Genomic DNA, 21,766 nt, shown 5'->3' with positions numbered 1-21,766 from the left:
TGGCTGCACCAATTTACATTCCCACTAACCATGTACAAGAATTCCCCTTTTTTCCACATCCTTGCCCAAATTTATCTTTTGTCTTCTTGATGATAGCCATTGTAACAGGTATGAGGTGATATCTCATTGTGGTTTTCATTTGTATTTCTCGTATAATTAGTGATGTTGAACATCTTTTCATGCACTTTTTGGCCGTTTGGATGTCTTCTTTGGAGAAATGTTTATTTAGTTCCTCTGTTTTTAAATTGAATTGAATGAAAAACGAACTAATTAACAATATGTGGGAATATGGAGTACAAAATTGGTGCTATAAAGTGAGAGAAGAGAGCTTTGAGCAATACACTGAGAGCTTCAAGAATGATTGGGGTTATTTACCATTGTTCACAAAAAGTATTACACACACACATGTAGTTGCTGATTAGCAAACACACGTGTTAGGTCTGTTATAGAAATCCAATTCAATGACTTTAGGAAGGGATCTGTTGGATCACAAGATGAGGAATTTTAGGATCACTCCAGCTTCAGGCATGACTGGATCCAGGCTCTCAATGATTTGGGCTTTTTCTCCATTTTTTGGCTCTGTTTTCCACACTGTCTTCATTCTAAGGCAGGATTTCTCTATATAGGAGAAGCAACATAATAAATCTCCCAACGATTCTTGGCTTATTATGATCTTTTCAGCTTGAAATTCCAGAGGAAGAGCAAGGTGCTCTCTCTGGCAACATTCAGATATTAAGTTTTAGGGGCTCAGACTGGGCCAGGGCTCTCTCGGAGCCGTCTACTCTGCGCAGAGGAGCAGAGAACTTTGCCTGGCTAGCCTGAGGCATGTGCCAGTCTCTGGGGTGAGTGACAGTGAGGGAGGCAGGGACAGGAGCACTATGGCTGTCCTGCCACAGCAGTGTGGGTGGGATGGCTGTTCCCCAAAGGAGAAGTAGAATGTGAGTGTGCCAGAGTCAACCGCTGTCCACCAAAAATATGGAAGTAAGAAAGAGCAAAATCGCTAGTAATCTAACGTAGGAGTTCATGCGCACACATGTGCAGAAAGACGTTCATGCTACTTTAAGTAAAAAACAAAAGACCATGATAGAACACAGTTCATACAATAGCATCTTATTTTTTATTTTTAAATGTATATTCTGTTTGCAGATGCACAAATATATATGCTTTGAAAGCATAAAAATGAAATGTGCTATTTTCGCAGTACAGGGTTTTTCCACTTGACAATCATGAACATTATTCGTTGCTGTTAAGTATCATCCTACACTATCATTCTTGGGACTGTATTTTGTTATGTGGTCGTAGGATGATTCAGCTGATACCTGAGTTCCCTTAGGAGTGTGGAACAGCACTGACTGAGCTGGCATTGGGGTCTGCGGTCCCAGCTGTTCCTGCTAACTTGTGTTTCAGAGTAGACAGTGTCTGCCTTGCATTTCCTTTTTGGGTCCTTTTTAATGGGACCCAGTCACTCAGGTCCCCGGCAGGCTTGGGGAGTTGAGTGAGACCTTTAAGCAGGAATGTATCGACTGCTTCTGAAATAGGAATTCCAGGGCCCTGGCATTTATATATAGCCTTTATCTCAGCAGCCTTGTGCAGAGCTGGCGTTTTTGGGGTCAAGGCAGAAAAGATCAGGGACAAGTGAAAGCTGCAGGAATTGGTTGGTGGAAAGTAGTTTCTTCCAAAGCCGAGGTTGGGGTTCAGGCTTGACAATAACCTAGTGAAACTCCAGAGAAGTTGTATGCACACCAAGGATGCAGCTGTCTTGTCCACCTTGCAGAAATGCTGCAGACGAAAGAGCCACAGGTGAAATGGGGGAGGGAGGGAAACATGGAGTTGGCTCTGTGCTTTGGGCTCTAAGGAGCCCTGACTGGACTTGCTGGTGGCCTCAGTGATAGTGGGAGACCTGTCAGGTCACTAGTGTGTGTCAGGCCAGTGGAGGACACAGTTTTACTGAGACCCTCACCTGGGGCCATGCCAAAGGCCATCCACTTCACTTCCGGGAAAAGGTTGACCCGTTTGCTGACTCACCCACCTAAGACACAAGGTGAGGGGATTGGGTAGAAAAGAAGCCAAGGTGTTGCTTCTCCATCTCAGAGCGGGGCCTTCTGGACTGAAAAAAAAAAAAAAGAAGAAACAGAAAAGAAATGATAGGTGGGCTGAGAGTCCCTTTCTTCCAGAAGAATTGTGCTTAGGTGGGAAAACATGGGGGTTGCCAGTATAGTCCCTGAGGATGTGACTGTGGCTCTACTTCTTGCTCGCTGTATGGCTTTGAGCAAGTTACTTGATTAACTGCCTGTTTCCTCATGTCTAAAATGGGAATAAAAATAACAGCTACCTTACAGGCTCATTGGGAGTATTAAATGAGATCATGATGCGCAGGAAAATGCTTAGCATAGTGCCTGATAGATAGTGCTCAATAAATGTTAGCTGATGCTATTAACAGGCATGAAGACTGGCTTTGATCGAAGCCAAGGTATGAGAGGTTACCTTCTAGAACACTATATTTTATATCATGCATGTATAGTCACGCAGGGACAAAAGATTCAGCGCCCCAGTGTGTTGTAGTAGAAAGTGCCCTCACCTAGAACCTGTGAGTCCTGAATGCTAGTCTGGGTTCTGCCCTAAACTCACTTTGAGACTTGGAGTTACTTCGTTCCCCTGGGCCTCAGTTTCCTCATTTGTAAAATGGGCTCTTAGGTGGATGGTCTTTGGACTGTTCCCTGGAACACCCAGGTTTCAAAGAGGTCTGGTGATTGCTCTGTGCCCCCGATTCTATGACAACCAGGACAGTAGTTGGGGTTTGATCAGTTTGGTATGTTGGGGTACTACACAAGATTCCTTTTGAGAATAGAGTCTGCTACTTAAAACCTGCTCTGCTAGTTGCTTTCTAAGGATTCTTGCAACTCGAGCACTTTACAGCATGGGATTAGAAATCCAGGGGGCAATTCTGTGTTCTTGTCACAGCAGCATTACGATGACAGCTCACACAGTGTCCTCATTTTAAAGATGAGTAAAGTGAGGGGAAGGGGGGGAAGGTTAAATTAGGAGTTTGGGATTAACACGTACAAACTACTATATGTAAAGCAGAGAACCAACAAGGACCTACTGTGCAGCACAGGGAAATCTACTCAATATTTTATAATAACCTATAAGGGAAAAGAATCTGAAAAGAATATATATGAATATGAAGGTGAATATATATATTAATATAAATATAGATAAATGAGTCACTTTGCTGTACACCTGAAACTAACACAACATTGTAAATCAATTAGAATTCAATTTAAAAAAAATGACCAAAAAAAAAAAAAGAGCAAAATGAGACTCAAAGCAAAGGGCTCGAGCAGCAAAGTCCAAAGACCAGCAGCTGATGCCAAGACTCAACTTGTGTCCTGGGTTCCCTGCCTTCCAGGGCTCCACTGCTTTCACTCCATGTTTCTGCCTTTTGAAACTCTTGGACACTGCATTTTATAAAATGGGGCTGCCACAGGCTGGGTGAATTCAGTGTTCCCAATACGCTGCTCATCTTAAAATATCACCATCTTGCTGTGCTCACGTCTCAGACACATTTATCATGAAAGAAGGGCAGATAGACATCCAGCCTTCGCTTGACCTTTAAATTACCTCCCTCTCATCGGCGGTGGCTGATCAGCTGCTCTTTTGGAGAACAGGTGGGTCGACATGAGATTGATTGGTCTTCTCTGCAGGGGATGTGACTTGGCCCACTCCAACCCTCTGACCTGCAGAGGACCTCTGAGCTCTGGGAGCCTCAGCCAGAAACAAGAGCATGGATCAGTAAGGCAGGAGGAGGGGTCCTCTGTGCCTGGATCTAGGAGCAGGAGAGAATAGCTTCTGAAGACTCAGAAAGAAGGCCAGTATTTGGGACCTTGGACAAGTCCCTTGGTCTCTCCCTCCCTGGGATCCTAGGATGTTTTTGATAATCAATGAATGTCACTCACCATCTGGCTCTAAAAGGATCGAGTCACTGGCCACTGCACTTTCTGCCGTTTAACACACCCTGAAAGGAGTTCAGGGAAGAGATCAGGAATGAGGCACTCTGTGCTCTGGGAAAACTGGCAGAACAGGTCTTCAGATAGTTAGATATTTTCAAGAGAAAATTTTATGAACCCGATTTCTTGCATCTTCCCATACTTAGAAAGGCACTAAAATCATCAGCTGAGCTATCTGTTCATCATGACTAGCAGGAACCTCCTACCAAGGTGTGTGCTTGATTGCACGTACCCCTTCTCCAAAATCACATCTATGCTGACCTCCCTCCTTGCCTCTTTGGAACAGTTTCTCAGGGCTGTCTGGAGACTGTCTCCATGGCTATAGGCCTCAGTAAGTCCCCAGAGAAAACCGAAACTCACAGTTCTCACATTGTATGTTTTTATTTCAGTCAACAGAAATTGGGTAAGTAGATAGAAACTCCGCAGCCCAGGATGCACCAATGCACCAGTGACTCAGAAGCCATTGTGCTGTGGTAGAAAAAGTATAAGCTTTGGATCTAGCAGACCCAGATTTGAATCTCAGACCTGGTGCTTATAGGAAAGAAAGTGTTGAGGTAGTTGTGAAACCTTGGGCTGGTCACTAAACTCCTCTGTACCTCAGTTTCTTCATCTAGAAAAAGGAAATAATAATGCCAACTTGCAGGATTATCATAAGGGTTAGGATCATCAATTTGCCTGGTGCCTGTCTTATAATAGGTGCTCAAAATAATAGTTTGTTATTATTATTTTTTTAAAATTAATTAATTAAGTTTATTTTTGACTGTGTTGGGTCTTTGTTGCTGCACTCGGGCTTTCTCTAGTTGTGGTGAGCAGGGGCTGCTCTTCGTTGCGGTGCACGGGCTTCTCATTGCAGTGGCTTCTCTTATTGCGGAGCACGGGTTCTAGGTGCGCGGGCTTCAGTAGTTGTGGCACGCAGGCTTGGTAGTTGTGGCTCGCAGGCTCTAGAGCGCAGGCTCAGTAGTTGTGGTGCATGGGCTTAGTTGCTCCACGGCATGTGGGATCTTCCCAGACCAGGGCTCGAACCTGTGTCCCTTGCAATGGCAGGCGGATTCTTAACCACTGCACCACCAAGGAAGTCCTACTTTGTGTTATTGATAGGAGAATGTTTTATGAAATAAAGACCTAAGGGCTTATGAGAGATGATGATTATTTTATTGGCTAACAGGCTGTCTATTCCTATTGGACCAACTGATAACAATTAGTTACCTCACAAAGAAAGAAGAATTTGGAATGGGACAGGACACATGAGTTTCCTTGGGTTTTGTCTGTGGGTTCTGTTTGGTTGCATTCGGCTATGGAACAACCAATTGTTGACCAGTGGAGCTGAGTTACACACTGGCTAAAGAAGTCCACTTTGAAAAAAGCTTAGAGAGGTCTTAGTTTTCTGGGAGCAAGCCCATCAGAAGCCAATGTGTGACCGGGCTGCCAATACAGATAATAGGCTCTTGGAGTGCATTAAGAGAAGTAGCAAGCCTACAGTGAAGGAGGAGATGGCCGGGATACGCTTAGAAATCTGGGTTCCGTTCTCTGAGAGTCTCATTGTCAAACTTAAGTGTGTCCTGAAGAAGGTGATTAAGATAGGAAGGGTCTGGAGAACTTGCCAAATAGGGAACAAGGACAAGGATGGGAGATTTTTATCCTGGAGAAGACAAGTGTCAGCGTGATCCATTTAAATCCCTGAAGGGCTGCCTTGGGGAAGAGGGAGATGTTTGGTTCTGTGGGACACCAGGGTCACAGGGTTGGGGGGTGGGGGAAAGGCAGAGTCAGTGCTTTTTGCACAAAGTTTTCAAGAAGGCATATTCAGTTCAATTTAAAAAGATACCTTGTAGCAAAAAGACACCTTGTAGCAAAAAGACATCTACCATGGAATTGGGCCACATTCTGAGGTAGCGTGTACCAGAGGCCAGCCAGAGTGAGGCAGGGTGATGTGGAGGTTGTGAGGACAAGATTTGATATCAGATCTGGGTTCAGATCCTGACACGGTCATTTACTGTGTGGGCAAGGAAGCAAACCTCTCTAGATGTAGTTTCCTTAGCAATAAAACGGAGATAGTGTCTAAATTCCTGGGTTGTGAGGATTAAATGAGCTAATATACGGAAAACCCTTAACAGTTGCTGTTCCTATCATTTTGGTTACTTATGGCGGATGTTCTGCTGGCCGGGTTTCTTTCCCGCTCCTCATTCTTGGGATTCTATGAGTAAACAGGCCACTGCTTTTTCTCCTTCATTGTTCTCCTTTGTTCTCCACTTGCAACCAGTTGCTGTTTCACTGTGTTGTGTTAATATAATTCTAGAGAAAGCTGGCCTGATGTGATTGTTTATTAGCGCTTCTTCCTCATTAATTTATATCTTTTTCCCCAGCTGATGAGTATTTTTTGCTTAGAAGTTCATTACTTCTCCCCCCCCCCATTCCAGCAATGCAATTTAAACAACATTAATCTGGTATTTAGTGAGAAAATGGGGTTTTATAATGGGAAAACAGTTTGAGAGGTAATCTTCTTTTTCTCTTTTTTTTTTTTTAATTTTTATTTTTTGATCATGCTGCGCGGCATGTGGGATCTTAGTTCCCCAACCAGGGATCCAACCCGCACCCCTTGCATTGGAAGCGGGGAGTCTTAACCACTGGACTGCCAGGGAAGTCCTTTCTTTTTTTCTTCTTAAATAACATTAAAAAAAAAATCTTAAGTTAATGACGAATCACCACCAATTGTCTTGGAGGAAGGTTGCAGAGGGGATAACAGATGAGGGTTCTGGAATTTTAGAGCCAGACATACTCTCCTCTAGCCCCTCATCTTATATGAGGAACTCGGGCCTCAGGGAGATTGAATTATGGGCTCCTGGCCACCAAAGGGTAAATAGCAGAGATGCTGGGGTGTGAATCTCTTCCCACTGTACCGAGCTGCGTTTCCTTTGCTGCGGTGGCTGCAGGCTTGAATCCTCTTCTTCTGCTGTGTAGCCTGCACTTGGCAAGTATTTTAACTTCACTGAAGCTCAGCTTTTTAAATTTATAAACTGTCCATGTGGTAGTAGTTTCTTCCTTGTAAGTATTATGGGTAGGATGATCTAAGTAAAGCCATTACACCATTGCTGGTAACTAGAAGGTATGGAAAGAGTATTTCTTAAATGAAGGGATAACAAGTTCAGGTTGTTACTGTTGATAGTGGTTATTTACCTGAGTGCTTCCCAGATGCCAGGCCTTTGCTGAGTCCTCCATACAACCCTGGGAGGTAGGTATTATAATATGTCTCTACTGTCAAGAGAACTCTGCAACTTGTGTTATTTCCCCATCCCTGCCTTGTTCGTTGCTCTCCACCCCCATCCATTCCTACCGGACTAAACAGTGACACCCTTACAATGGAGAGTTATTAGGGATCTGTTTCAGAACAGCAGAGGCAGCTCCTGGGGAGTTGCCTCTTATTCCACACAGTCAGGGGCGGAGGCATCTCACAATACAGGGTGGGGCTTGGCAGCAGTGAGAAGCAAAGGAAAGTGGGGTGACTCACCTTGGGTCCAGGAGGAGGAATCTGACTAATCATCCCTTACACCAGTGGGTCTCAACCGGGGACAGTTCCGCCCCCCTCCCACAGGTGACATTTGGCAATGGTCTGAGACTTTTTGTTGTCACAGCTGGCAAAGGGGGGTGGTATGAGTGTGCTACTGGTATCTCATGGGGAGAGACAAGGGATGCTGCTAAATACTGTAAAGAGCACAGGGCAGCCTCCACAGCAAAGAATGATCCAGCCCCAAATGCCACTAGGGCAAAGGTTGAGCTCCACTGCCCATACCCATCCAGTGATTTGATCTTCGTAACACATCGTGAAGCTGGATGAAAGGGAGCTGATCCTTAATAAGGGTAAAGGGCCCTCTTTTGTGCCAGGCATTGAATTAGGCTAGAGTTGGGAAAATAGATTTTAATCTGTGTGCCAACTTGATCAGTTGGTAGGGGCTTCTTGGATCGCTCTAGAGACAAGGATTCTGAGGCTCAGCAGGAAGGCTCCCAGCTCTGCCACTTTTCATCCATGTAGCACTGGGCAGTTACTTAACTTTTCTATGCCTTAGTTTTCGTATTTATAAAATGCCAGTGATAATAGCATCTCCCTCACTGGGTTGTCAGAGGATTAAATTAATATTCCTGGGCTTCCCTGGTGGTGCAGTGGTTGAGAGTCTGCCTGCCGATGCAGGGGAAACGGGTTCGTGCCCCGGTCTGGGAGGATCCCACATGCCACGGAGCGGCTGGGCCCGTGAGCCATGGCCACTGAGCCTGCGCATCCGGAGCCTGTGCTCCGCAACGGGAGAGGCCACAACAGTGAGAGGCCCGTGTACCGCAAAAAAAAATAATAAAAAAAAAAAGAAATTAATATTCCTAATATACAACACGCTGGCACGCTGTTATCATCATCATCACCTTCACTATCGGGGACATAATCTTGCCATATATTTACCATCCTTGTTGTACTCAAATGATATACAATCTCTTAAGTAGGCAAGACATGTATAATTGGTCCCATTTTTTAGGATGAGAAAATTGCATTGCAAGCTGGTTAGAGCGTTCAGAGAGATGATTCCAAGTGTTAAAATATAGAGGCGAGCCTTTACAGAGAGTGTCATCTTAATTCTTGAAGTGTTTTGTCAACCAGCGTTATCCTTTGCCCAACTCTGAAATGTCTGTACAGATCCTCAGGGGCTGATCTTTACTGCACGTTTGTACTGTTCAGGTTGGTGTGAGCTGTGTTCCTGTCGTTAGGCAATAAAGGGCACTTTGGCGCTTACTGATCTGAGCTGACCGTGGGTCTTCCAGAACAAGAGCAAAGTGGAATCACTGAGACCATAGGTGATAGGGGCACCTCTGGCTCACATGTGGGCAGCCCACATATGGCATTATTTTGCTTGTCTCTCTCCATTTTTCTTAAATTTACAACTTCAAATTTTCTTTGTTTTCAAAAACTAAGTGACACGGAAATTTCTTTTTTTAAAAAAACTTTTAGCCCGCCGCCGCCACTACTGTAGCATTCAGGGCCCCTCAATGCAGGCGGCGGAGGCATGGCCGACGCAACAAACCCGAGGTGCTTAAGGCTGCTGGCGACGACAGCCAGCATCCGCAGCCCGCGGAGCCGCCAGGGAAAACCTCACCCGCCCGAGCAGGAGAAGCAGCCACCGCAGCACAGCGGCAGCTCCAATGGCGTTAAAATGGAGAATGATGAATCAAAGAAGAGAAACCTGAATTAAAAGAAAAATCTACAGGAAATAAGAGGGTCAATGGATTTCATCCTCATTCAAAAGACAAGAATTCAGGCACTGGAGAAACGAAGGGTCCAAATCGTAACCGAGTTTTTATTAGCAACATCCCATATGACATGAAATGGCAAACCATTAAAGATCTAATAAGAGGAAAAGTTGGGTCAGGTTACATACGTGGAGCTCTTTAAGGATGCGGAAGGAAAATCAAGGGGTTGTGGTGTGGTTGAATTCAAAGATGAAGAATTTGTCAGGAAAGCATTAGAAACTATGAACAAATATGATCTTAGTGGAAGACCATTGAATATCAAAGAGGATCCTGATGGAGCAAATGCTCGTAGGGCATTGCCACTGACAGGGGGATCATTTCCAGGAGGACATGAACCCAACATGGGATCAGGATTGATGAATTTACCACCTTCCATTCTCAATAATCCAAACGTTCCTCCTGAGGTTATCAGTAATTTGCAGGCTGGGAGACTTGGTCCCACAATTTTTGATGCTTGGTTCCACAATTTGTTGCTTCAAAGTTGGTTGGAAGGAGCCAAAGGAAGTGTTCAGCGTAGCTGGAACTGTAAAGCGGGCAGATATTAAAGAAGACAAAGATGGCAAGAGCAGAGGAATGGGCACAGTCACTTCTGAACAGGCAGTTGAAGCAGTTCAAGCAATTTCTATGTTCAATGGGCAGGTTTTGTTTAATAGACCTATGCATGTGAAAATGGATGACAAGTCTGTCCCTCATGAAGGCTACCGTTCGTATGATAGTAACACACCACAATTACCACGTGGTCTTGGAGGCACTGGAATGGGACTTGGTCCATGTGGACAGCCTATTAGTGCCAGACAGTTGAACGTAGGTGGTGGAATGGGAAATTTTGGTCCAAGTGGTATGGGAAAGGATGGTCCAGGTTTTGAAGGAATGAATAGAACTGGAGGAGGAATTGGGTTTGGTGGTCTGGAAGCAATGAATAGCATGGGAGGATTTGGAGGAGTTAGTCAAATGGGAGAGCTATACCGTGGTGCGATGACTAGTAGCATGGAGAGAGATTTTGGATGTGGTGATATTGGAATAAATAGAGGCTTTGGACATTCCTTTGGAAGACTTGGTGGTGGAATGGGTGGCATGAAGAGTGTGACTGGAGGAATGGGGATGGGACTGGATCAGATGAGTTCCAGCTTTGACAGAATGGGACCAGGTATAGGAGCTATCCTGGAAAGGACTATCAATATGGATCGAAGATTTTTATCAGGTCCAATGGGAAGTGGAATGAGAGACAGAATAGGCTCCAAAGGCAGCCAGATATTTGTCAGAAATGTCATGTAATGTTTGCAGAAATAAAAATGGAGAATGGAAAGTCAAAAGGCTGTGGAACAGTCAGATCTGACTCCCCAGGATCAGCTGAAAAAGGCTGCAGAATAATGAATGGCATAAAAATCACTGGCAGAGAAATTGATGTTCTCTTGGATCATAATGCATAATTTGAAACCACGGTTGGAACATTCTTACATCTGTTTTGCTGAATCTGTTAGTAAAAGTCATTTTTTAAAGTAATACTGTATGCTTACAAAAGTTGTAAAAATGTACTTTTAAAACTCCCACCAGCTTTTAACAGTATAGTGTTAAATATACTCTGATTTTTGTTAATCTCAAGTTTGGATTTTTAAAGACAGCAAGTCTGGTCGTTCAGTTTAAATGAATGGTTGTACTATTTTTAATGAAATAAGCCATTTTCATGTTGTTTTCAGTTCTACGTAGTGGGATTTGTTTGTTCAAGTGTCCCCAGCTTTTATCAATGTATTGTAAGGTAAAACATAGGTGTTTTTTTCAAAACTTCTGTTTAATATATGTAATTGTCCTTGAAAAGCAAGGGCTCAGACAAATTAGGATATGATCTTGGTTGGTTTTAAATTACTTTTTGTTGGTGATAAAGAATTATTGTAAGTTTTAGATTCTAAAGTTCAGAATATTTTTCATTTGACTTAAATGAAGAAATGGAGTTTTCTTTCTCTGCCCTTCCCCATCATTCGCATTTTCCACATAACACTATTAACATTAACCGCCACAGCCCCTTATTTTATTATTTCCAATAATTCCAAGTTCATATAGAACTGATAATGTTGCAATCTCCAAGTATAGTAATAGGCAGATTACTCCCAACTTTCTGTCTAGTTTCCAGCCATTAAGATGAACTGCTAAGAAAAGAAAAATAATTGAAATGTTGAGAAAGATGGTTATGTAAGTTAGTCCTCTACTGTTCACTTCTACAGGAGCAGATGCATTTATAAATGCAGTTTTAATAAGCCATGGAACTCCTAGGCACAGCACATTGAACACGTTGGATCCCACAGTGGTAGACATTAGCCATATCTCCTTTGCCTGCAAAAAAAGCATGTTGTTAAAATATGCATACCAATACTGTATTTTATTAATAAGCTTCATAAGAATAAACACTGGATACTTCTTCCGTTTGTTTTGGAAAATTGTTGTGTCAGAGCAAAAGTTACTGAGTTTGTATTTTTGAATTTTGGGGGGGGTTAGTGTTAGAAGTCTTAACATTTATTTATCCAATAATTATCTATTTATTAAACCATTTTTCAATAAGGTATGTAGATTACTTGTTGTTTTTCATCGTAACGTGGTTAATTATGATTTACTACACATTTCAGATGAATATTATTTGGGGGTTTAGATTCAGTGAAATTAATCTGCTATTAAATAGTAAATCCTTCCTCTTGAGTCACTCCTTTTTTTTTCTTCAAAGTATGTTACTGAGGAAATAAATATTTTAAAGGTACCTTTGCTCAGTGTATTTCAGCCAGGCTTTTAAGAATGGGCATTGCAGCTTGACGGACCTACTTCTCACCTTTTCTTAGAACAAACACACTTGCGATCGTGTCTGGTACGCTTGTTCCTGCTGCTAATAAAGTAAGACCCATTACTGTATCTGGAATTTCTAATGTTTCCCCTGTAATAAACATAGATATTACAAGTTCCAAATCTTATAGATTCACTAACTGTTCTCTGCAGATATTTCTTTCCTGAAAAAGAAAATAGGCATATTTAGATTTCAGAACCAAGATGTACTTACTTAGATTTTAACTAGCAAAATATTTGAATAATATTGGTGAATTGGTAACCCAAGTAGCACAGATTTTTAATGGCAGATATTGTTATTTGATACACAAAATTCTACCAAGGAGTAATTTCCCTACCTGCTATGCTTACAGCAGTTTTGGATGTCCACTGTTATCAAGGCTGTTGCTTAAAATACGCTAATGAGATTGGTCATTTTCTCTTTTCCTTTTTAAAAACATTTCCTAAAGAGGTCAGATTTAAGCAAATTATTTATAGCTGTTTTTAAGCTGTAAATGTGTTAACATGGTATGCATTTTTAAAGTCCCACTTTAGTGACAGACCTTAGTTTAGTGTTTTCTTTGGGAAATCATAAATCTGAGGAAAACAAAATAGGATTCTGCTTGAGTCTTTCTATCTTTATGGTCCTAGTTTAATACTTCCGTTAAATCTGATGTCAGTTCAACATTTTTAATAAAGGTATTCATTTTGGGAAACAGAACTAGAGGGAAGTTTAAAAAAAAAGTAAATGTAGCTGCTCTTAATATTGTAATTGAAAACTTACTTTAGAATTTTTTTCTTAAAATGTTAATTAAAAGAACTTCAAGTAGCATGTTTATTGCATGCTTATATGTTGATATTGGAATTGCAGTTGGTTGTTAATTTTGTTACTGGTTTGCCAGAGTTCATATGTACATAAATAACACTAATATTTATCAAAAATTTTTTTTAAATTTTATATTGGAGTTTAGTTGATTAACTGTTGTGTTAGTTTCAGGTGTACAGCAAAGTGATTCAGTTATACATATACATGTATCTGTTCTTTTTCAGATTCTTTTCCCGTTTAGGTTATTGCAGAATATTGAGCAGAGTTCCCTGTGCTATACAGTAGGTCCTTGTTGGTTATCTATTTTATATGAGTAGTGTGTATATGTCAATCCCAAACTCCCAATATATCCCTCCCCCCACAGCTTTCCCCTTTGGTAACCATAAGTTTGTTTTCTAAGTCTGTGAGTGTGTGTCGGTTTTGTAAATAAGTTCATTTGTATCATTTTTTTGAGATTCTGCATGTAAGTGATATCATACACTTGTCTTTCTCTGTCTGACTTACTTCACTTTAGTATGATAATCTCCACGTCCATCCATGTTGCTGCAAATAGCATTATTTCCTTCCTTTTTAATGGCTGAGTAATATTCCATTGTATATATGTACCACATCTTCTTTATCCATTTATCTGTCAGTGGACATTTAGGTTACTTCCATGTCTTGGCTATTGTGAATAGTGCTGCTGTGAACGTTGGGGTGCACGTATCCTTTTGAACCATGTTTTTCTCTGGATATATGCCCAGGAGTAGGATTGCTGGATCATATGGTAGCTCTATTTTTAGTTTTTTAAGGAACCTCCATACTGTTCTCCGTAGTGGCTGTACCAATTTACATTCCTACCAACAGAGTAGGAGGGTATCCTTTTCTCCACACCCTCTCCAGCATTTATTGCTTGTAGATTTTTTGATGATGACCATTCTGTCTTGTGTGAGGTGATATCTCATTGTAGTTTTGATTTTCATTTCTCTAATAATTAGCTATGTTGAGCATCTTTTCATGTTGCTGTTGCCCATCTGTATGTCTTCTTTAGAGAAATGTCTATTTAGGTCCTCTGTCCATTTTTTTTTTTTAAATACTACTCTTTATTTATTTATTTATTTTTGGCTGCTTTTGGGTCTTCATTGATGCACACAAGCTTTCTCTAGTTGCGGTGAGCGGGGGCTACTGTTTGTTGTGGGGTGTGGGCTTCTCATTGCGGTGGCTTCTCTTGTTGTGGAGCACGGGCTCTAGGCATGTGGGCTTCAGTAGTTACAGCACGCGGGCTCAGTAGTTGCGGCATGCAGGCCCTAGAGTGCAGGCTCAGCAGTTGTGGTGCATGGGCTTAGTTGCTCTGCGGCATGTGGGATCTTCCTGGACCAGGGATCGAACCCGTGTCCCCTGCATTGGCAGGCAGATTCTTAACCACTGTGCCACCAGGGAAGTCCCCTGTCCATTTTTTTGATTGGGTTGTTTGTTGTCTCTCTCAATTTTTAAAATTTGAATTTGTGGTCAACATTTAAAAATCAAAAGATAGCTAATAAAAATGTAAAGTTCCAGTGTCTTTGAAAATGAGAATATCTGGTTATGCTCAGCCCACATTACTGCATGGTAAAAATTGGCTGGGGTAGCCTCTCTCCTCCCTTCAGTCGCTGGACTTGCTAGTTTCCCCCACTACCCACCAGGCCTCAGTGTGTTGTCAACACTGAGACTGAGTGGCAGCTGCTATCTGTTCACTCACGCTTGGTCTGCTTTACTTGTTTCCATTGCCTACCTGGTTCTGCAGATATTGGAATTGGCAGCTCTTTGCACAGAGCTGATTATACTCCTTACGTTCAAAGGATGTGTTGACCTTTGCTACCCGTGAGGAAGTCAGGGCAGGGATTATTGTGCCCATTTTCCAGATTGGGAAACTGAGGCCCAAAGTTAAACAAGTTGCCCAGGATCACATAGCAACTCTAGTGCTGAGATGGGAGTAGTTTTATGGATGCTTAAGCTTTGCATTTGGTTTGTAATTTTTGACTATGAGAACATGGAGACATTTAATTTTTTCCCACTGTCCTCTGGTCCCACAACTATAAAAAGAGAATACTGGTTTAGATTAGTAGTTTCCAGACTTCGTGGATTTCTAAAATTCCCAAAAAATTGGGGTACCCAAACACAGGGTTGTCAACATTGGTATCAACTTACAAAACAAAACCCCAAACATTTGCTACCACCACTATTTCATAAAAGAAGGGATAAATAATAACTATAAAAGACGGAAGAACATAGTCTCAGAATAAAGGGGGTTTCTTTCATCAAAGTGTCTATGCATATGTACACATATTATTAAACATTTCCTTAATTTTCCATTTCACCATGGCAGATAGAGGCACTAGTTTTGGGGGAGTGGCTGGCTTGGGAGATCTTTAAGGTTATGCCTAGCTTACTCATTCTAGATCTTTTGTTTTTCCAGTGCTGTAGTGAGAGCCAGTTCACCAAGCCAGCCCCCAATTATACATCAGAATATCTGCAGTGTCCTGGGCAGTTATTTGGGCACATGCCCTTCTGGTTTCTCTTCTGTTCCTATTTCCAGATCCTCTGGCCTTCATGAGTAGAAAGAAATCACCTGGTCCTTATGAAAAGATTATTCAGTAGTTGGGAGTTAGTTTCTGGTCACAAATGGAGCATTCACTGGATAGAACCATGCTAAGCGCTCTCTGAGGGAGTGACAAATAAGAAGCTGGACACAGGGCCTGCCTAATCTCAGAAAGCACCAATTCTGAGAAAACAGTCTTAGAAAACTGGAGAAAAATAAGCTTTACAGGAGAGGTCGAGAGAGAAGTGGTTGAGTTCCAATTCTGCTACCAATTTACTGTGCAACCTTGGACAATCCACCCCCCCACCACTCTGTGCCTGAGTTTCCTTCTCCATAAAGCAGAGGGATTGGGTTGGATGCTTTAAGCTTTCTTTTAGTTCCCATATGCTATGATTTAATGTAATTCAGTTCATAAAATCAAAATATAAATGGGGAAGGCCCTTACAGGTCATCTAGTAGAAGTACCCTTCTGTCTATTTAACTACATGCAAATGAAACCTCTCAGCTACAGCTTCAAGGGACCCCAGATGTCCCTTCCATCCCTCAGAGCAGTGCTTTGCTCTGAGAGAGGCAGGGAGGTGGAGTGGTGGAGTTACCCAGTGTGCCATTCGTGGGTTAGGAAAGGGCCTTCTTGTTTCATTAAGAGCCCAACTTTCCTGTCCCTAGGCTACAGGGCTCTTAGGAGGAGCAATCTTCCTTTTCTGCTGTGTTCGTTGACTCCAGTTCACCTTTTCTTTTTATTTTCAGTTAGGAGCAAATTATGACCACCTCTGTGGGTTTACTTACTTGCTGAAATTTTTTTCTTTGGAACCTCAGGGAATGTGGGGTAGAAGGGGTGGGTGGGACTCACGGGTCCTTAGAATATCAGGGTTGGAGAGACACACAGAGAGGATCCAGTTTGGATCCCCAGCTGAAGTGTGAGTCACTCCAGTCACCTTCCTATCAAATGCTTATCCAGCCTTCCCTTGACTACCAAAGAGAAGCACTCTGTATTTTGGCGTAACACTGAGTGATGTTCCTTTTACTGAGCTGAAATCTCTTTTCTGTGATTTTTCACCAGTTGTTTCTGGCTCTGTCCTCTGCAGCCACTCAGGAGAAATCTGTTTCCTTTTCAGTTCTGAGGTCAGACCTGTAGACTTCTCTTGCAGCTGAGCATTTCCTGCACCCTCACCCATTTCTCTTTTGATATAATTTGTAAACTTTCTCCTTGGGCCTCACCCTGATTTGCTTATTCAGTTTCTTTCAACAAGTGAGTAATTTTTATCATACAACAAATGAGTAATATTTACTAAGTGCCTACCATATGCTAGGTATTGTGCTGGGTGTTGGTGATGGAGTGGAGATTAAAACCCGCTTCCTGGCTTCTGGGATGTGGTGGGAAGAACATGCCGTTGAGTGAGGAATTCGAAGTTAGAGTGGTTGGGTTTGAACTCCAGCTCTACCACTTACCATTTTGTGCCATTGGACAAGTTGTTCAACCTCTCGGATCCGCAGTTTCCCCATCTGTTGAATGGAGGGAAATAATAAGGACTACTTCATTAGGGTTATTAGTAGTTAATAAATAAAAAGTGCTTATCTATTTTGATGATCTATCCCTATGTTTCTAAATATTGAAGGTTAAAATAATTCAATTTGCAAAAACAAGTGCTTAGAGTCAAGCTTGGCACATTCTAAACACTGAAAAAAATGTTAGCTCTGCTTACTGTGATGGAGCAGAAGACACTGAGGTGTATAGACTGAGGAATTCACTAAGCTACTTCACTAAGGAAGTAGCTTTTAAGCTGAGGTTTTGCAAGGTGGGCAAGAGCTGGTTAGGTGTCAAGGGAGAGGAGAGCAGTTCAGACAGAGGAAACAGCATGTGCAAAGGTCCTGAGGAGAAGATCTTGGCACGTGGCGGGAGCTGAAAGCAAGCCAACGTGGATGGCGCTTTGTTAGTGAGAGAGGGAGAGCAGTGGGGGACATGGGGCTGGAGTGGTGACTAGGGCTGTGTAATGCAGGACTGCATATGTCATTTGAAGGACTTAGGTATTCTAAGAGCAATGGCCAGCCAAAGGGCTTTAAGTGGTGGAGAAGCATGACAAAGATTTGCTTTTTAAGATCACTCTGGGGCTTCCCTGGTGGCGCAGTGGTTGAGAGTCCGCCTGCTGAGGCAGGGGACACGGGTTCGTCCGGGAAGATCCCACATGCCGCGGAGCGGCTGGGCCCGTGAGCCATGGCCGCTGAGCCTGTGCGTCCGGAGCCTGCGCTCCGCAACGGGAGAGGCCACAACAGTGAGAGGCCCGCATACTGCAAAAAAAAAAAAAAAAAAGATCACTCTGGCTTCTCCATGGATTCTGAATACATGGAATTCTTTGGAATCCATGTCTTTTAATTTGTACCCTCTTATTAGCACAACCAAGGATCATATTTGTTCTTTAGGCGGTCTTAAAAAAACAGTGGCTCATATCCTGGGTCTTATTACAAAGGCCTTGCTTTCACTTACTAGTCTTCAAACTCCCCAAAGAATTATGTGATAAAGGCTTAAAGTATTATCCTATATAGAAAAGTGACAATCGTTTAGGTTGGAAATCTTTAGATTACGGGAGCACAAACTCCACCTATATGGGTTCTGGCATTGTAACAGGTGGTGGCGAGGAAGATCTTCAGATAGTCCTGAAATCCTGAGGTGGTCTGAGCCCTCTGCTCTCCAGACATGGGTGCTTTTGACTGTGCACCATTTTGGGATGCCCATGGAGTCGAGTGAGGCCTTTGAACCAAGTCTTGGGTGGAGAGACAATTCTTTTATGAGGTACCATGCCCCCACTCCTTTCCGGTCAATGGAACTAAAATAATAGGGCAAGAGTTAGGTGGATTGTAAGTGACCCATTGACATCAGAATGACAGATCAAATAATTTATTTTCTTCTAAATCTGGACTATGCTGCTATAACTCCCAGGAACTATTTTTAGCGCCCATCACTCTTGTTCTACTTGTGAGCATTTGTTGGGGTGTGCACACACGCACACATACACACTGCTTAAAGAGACACACACACTCACATGTCCTCAAACGGAAGCAGGTGTGAGCACGTATACACGAGTGACCTTGATCACAAGAGCACGTCCAGCCTCCCAACTCACAGTGTCTCCCCTTGACCTACAGACTCACACATCCCTGCAAGCACATCCCACACAGACCTGCCTTTAGATCTGAAGAGGTCATCTGGCCATCTCCTGCTTCCTTCTATGTCCTGGTTAACTGCCTGAGAAGTGGTTAGGATCTTGCTGCTCAAAGTGATGTTGGTAGACCAGCAGCATTGGCTGGCATCGCCTGGGGGCTGTTAAAAAGGCAGACTCTCTCTCAGGCGCTACCCCAGGCCTCCTGCGTCAGAATCTGTCTTTTAACAAGATCCCCAGGTGGTTTGTATGCATACTGAAGTTTGAGAAGCCCTTAGCTAAAATATTTGCCTTCTTTGGTAAACACAGCTGCAGCTCCAACCAGAGGCACTCTGCTTTTATGTTTTACGCCAATGGCTTCCACAGAGGATTTTGCTGGAAGAGAGGGCTCCCCTGCTAGGGTGAGTGTGAAACTGCCACACCACACTGTGGGCTCTCAGGCTTATAGGATCTGGTCTCCTCTCAGAGCTGCCTCTGTGGCTGCATTCTTCTATCTGGGACCTTCTCATAAACTTTTCCTGTTTGCTTTGCTGTTTGTTTCTCTCTCCTCCTCTCCCTTTGCACGGCTAAATCCCTTGCAAGAGCAGATCTGTCAGTTTCAATTTAGCCATCTCATAGGCTTCCAGTTCACTGTGTCTCTTTACTAATACTGAGCACACTTGGAATTATGTGCTCAAGTCCACCTCTCCAAGAGATTACAAACTCCATCAGGTGAGGAATTACGTCTGTCTTGTTACCTGTATAGGCACACAATAAATACGCATTCAAAGAATGAATGATAAAGGTAGCTTATTCTAAGAGGAGTAGGAGTAAAAGTCATTCACTCATTCATTCATTCACACAGAAAACATTTCTTGAGCATCTACTGTGTACCAAGCAGTGTATGGAGTCCTGGGAACATACATAGCCATACATAGCTCAGGTCTGGGTCCTGACTTTGTTGCTCAGAGTCTAGTAGGTGGAGATGGACGTGTAAACCCCTAGGTACAGGTGGAAGCCCGTATCGGTTACCATGAGACACAAAGGAAGAAGGGGCTGATTGTGTCTTGTCCCTGCGATGGTTTGTTAATATCTCAGCCAGGCTTTGAGCTGCTTTGTTTCTCTCTCAGTGAGGAACTGGCTATTCCAAGGAGCTTTCTCAGAAGGAACCCTTGGCTTAGAGGACATTCTAAATCTTGATTCTGAATTTTTCTTAATTTCCATGGGTAAATTTCTCAAGCATAAATATTGATTTTTAATGAATAAATCTCTGACTTCTCTCTCTTTTTTTTTTTTTTTGCGGTACATGGGCCTCTCACTGTTGTGGCATCTCCCGTTGCGGAGCACAGGCTCTGGACGCGCAGGCTCAGTGGTCATGGCTCACAGGCCCAGCCGCTCTGCGGCATGTGGGATCTTCCCGGACCGGGGCACGAACCCGTGTCTCCTGCATCGGGGCTCTCAACCACTGTGCCACCAGGGAAACCCTGACTTCTCTTTTTTTTAAAGCAGTGCTCTTCTATTTCAGTTTGTTGGGGGTGGTTCCCTATCCTTCATTTCTCCCCAGAGGTCAGATGTAGAATCAACCCAAATATAAAGACAAAGCAAAGGCCTGAAAAAGGAAAATCTTGGAGAGCGTAGGCAATTTCTTCTTTCTTTCCTGCTGTCTGTCTTTCCATCCCTCCATCCTTCTTTCCCCTTCCTTATGTTCTTAGGATTCAGTATCATTCACCTCCACACACGGCTTATCATCTTAGCGGAGCAAAGAGATAAATAAGCAATGTAGCTAAGTGTGCCATATGTTCTGATGGGAAGGGCGAGTTGCTCTGAGGGCACACAGCAGAAGTATCTGTCCTAGTCCAGAGTCAGCCTCCTGGAGGAAGGAACATTTCAGTTGAGAACTGGGGGATGAACAAGTGTTAGGGGAAGTGTCAGAGGTTGAGGTCAGTGTCAGGGTAGGGGGGCAGTCAGAGTGGTGGGAGTGTTGCAGGTAGCGCATAGCATGTGCAAAGGCCCGGAAGCAAGAGGGAGCACAAAATGTTGGGGGAGCTGAGAGAGGAGCAGCAGTGGCTGGGACATAGGGGCTTGGAGGGAAGGAGTTTGGGGGTGATGGGGAGGCAGTGGCCTCTTGGTGCAGGACTCAGTAAGCCATTTGCAGTTGTTTGGACTTGGTCCTGGGCAAATGGGGAACTAATGAAGGGTTTTAGGCTGAGGAGTGGTATGACCATATTTGAGTATTGCTAAGATTGCTAGTATGGAGAACATATTCATGGGATAAGTCTGAAGGTAGGGCAGCTAGACAGGGGGCTGTTGTAGTTGCTCTGGATGAGCAAAGTAGTGAGTGTGCTCCTGGACACGGGGCTTAACGGCACTAAAGGCCACCTTGACCCTGGGGGGTGGGGGAAGGGTTGGGCGGTGGTTTGGCAACTACCAAAATAAGATGCCTTTTAGGAAAGTGTTTTAAAAAATGTAAGCTGCACTCATAAGGATGATTCTAACTGGGAAGTGAATTAATGTTTTCCTGTGACTCCAGTCTACCCTGGAACAGGTCCCCAAATGGGCAAATTGGGGGTGAGTTATGTGGAGGGATTTCAGAGACCTCCGAAGTCCCTCTGCCCTGTACCACTTTCCCTCACATCCTGTAGATTTCTAAATTCTATCACTGACACCTTGGCTAACACACAAATCCAAATGGACCTGTACTATTAAGTTAAGGTGTAACGAATGTATTTACGTTGCAGAAAAACAGTTTGTGCCTGCATGGATTTGGTCCTGAGTTCTTTCCCTGGCCTAAAATTCTCTGTCCGGTAATAATGGATTTTCATGTATTTTCTCCCATTGATCTGCAGTCCTCATAAAATCCATAAGAGGTGGGTGGAGAGGTCTGGGATTATTATTCCCATTTAACAGATGAGGAAGTGGAGGAAGGCTCCAGAAAGAAGCTGAATTGCCCAAGGTTAATGGCAGAGTTAAGACTAGAGACTGGGGCCTTCCTCCTGCAATGGCCTCCTCCCTACTCCAGACAAGTCCAAGTGCAGAGTTAGCTGACCCAACCTGAAACTGGAGGGAGGGGCGAGCAGAGGGCTGGGGAGAGGAGAAGGGTACAGGCATCCATCTGGTGGGAGCCTACCTGCCCGAGACTTTCTGGCGGTTCCTT

The 21,766-nt window shown here is 43.4% G+C and overlaps 1 pseudogene; it reads left to right on the top strand.

Moving 5' to 3' along the window:
* Positions 1-9,178: 9,178 nt before the first annotated feature.
* On the top strand, positions 9,179-10,720 carry LOC132422002 (myelin expression factor 2 pseudogene; annotated as a pseudogene).
* The last annotated feature ends 11,046 nt before the right edge of the window (positions 10,721-21,766 follow it).

The sequence above is a fragment of the Delphinus delphis genome, chromosome 3, assembly GCF_949987515.2.
Source record: "Delphinus delphis chromosome 3, mDelDel1.2, whole genome shotgun sequence".
Lineage (NCBI taxonomy): Eukaryota > Metazoa > Chordata > Mammalia > Artiodactyla > Delphinidae > Delphinus > Delphinus delphis.
Note: the sequence above shows the minus strand (reverse complement) of the source record. Positions and strands in the feature narration are given on the sequence as shown.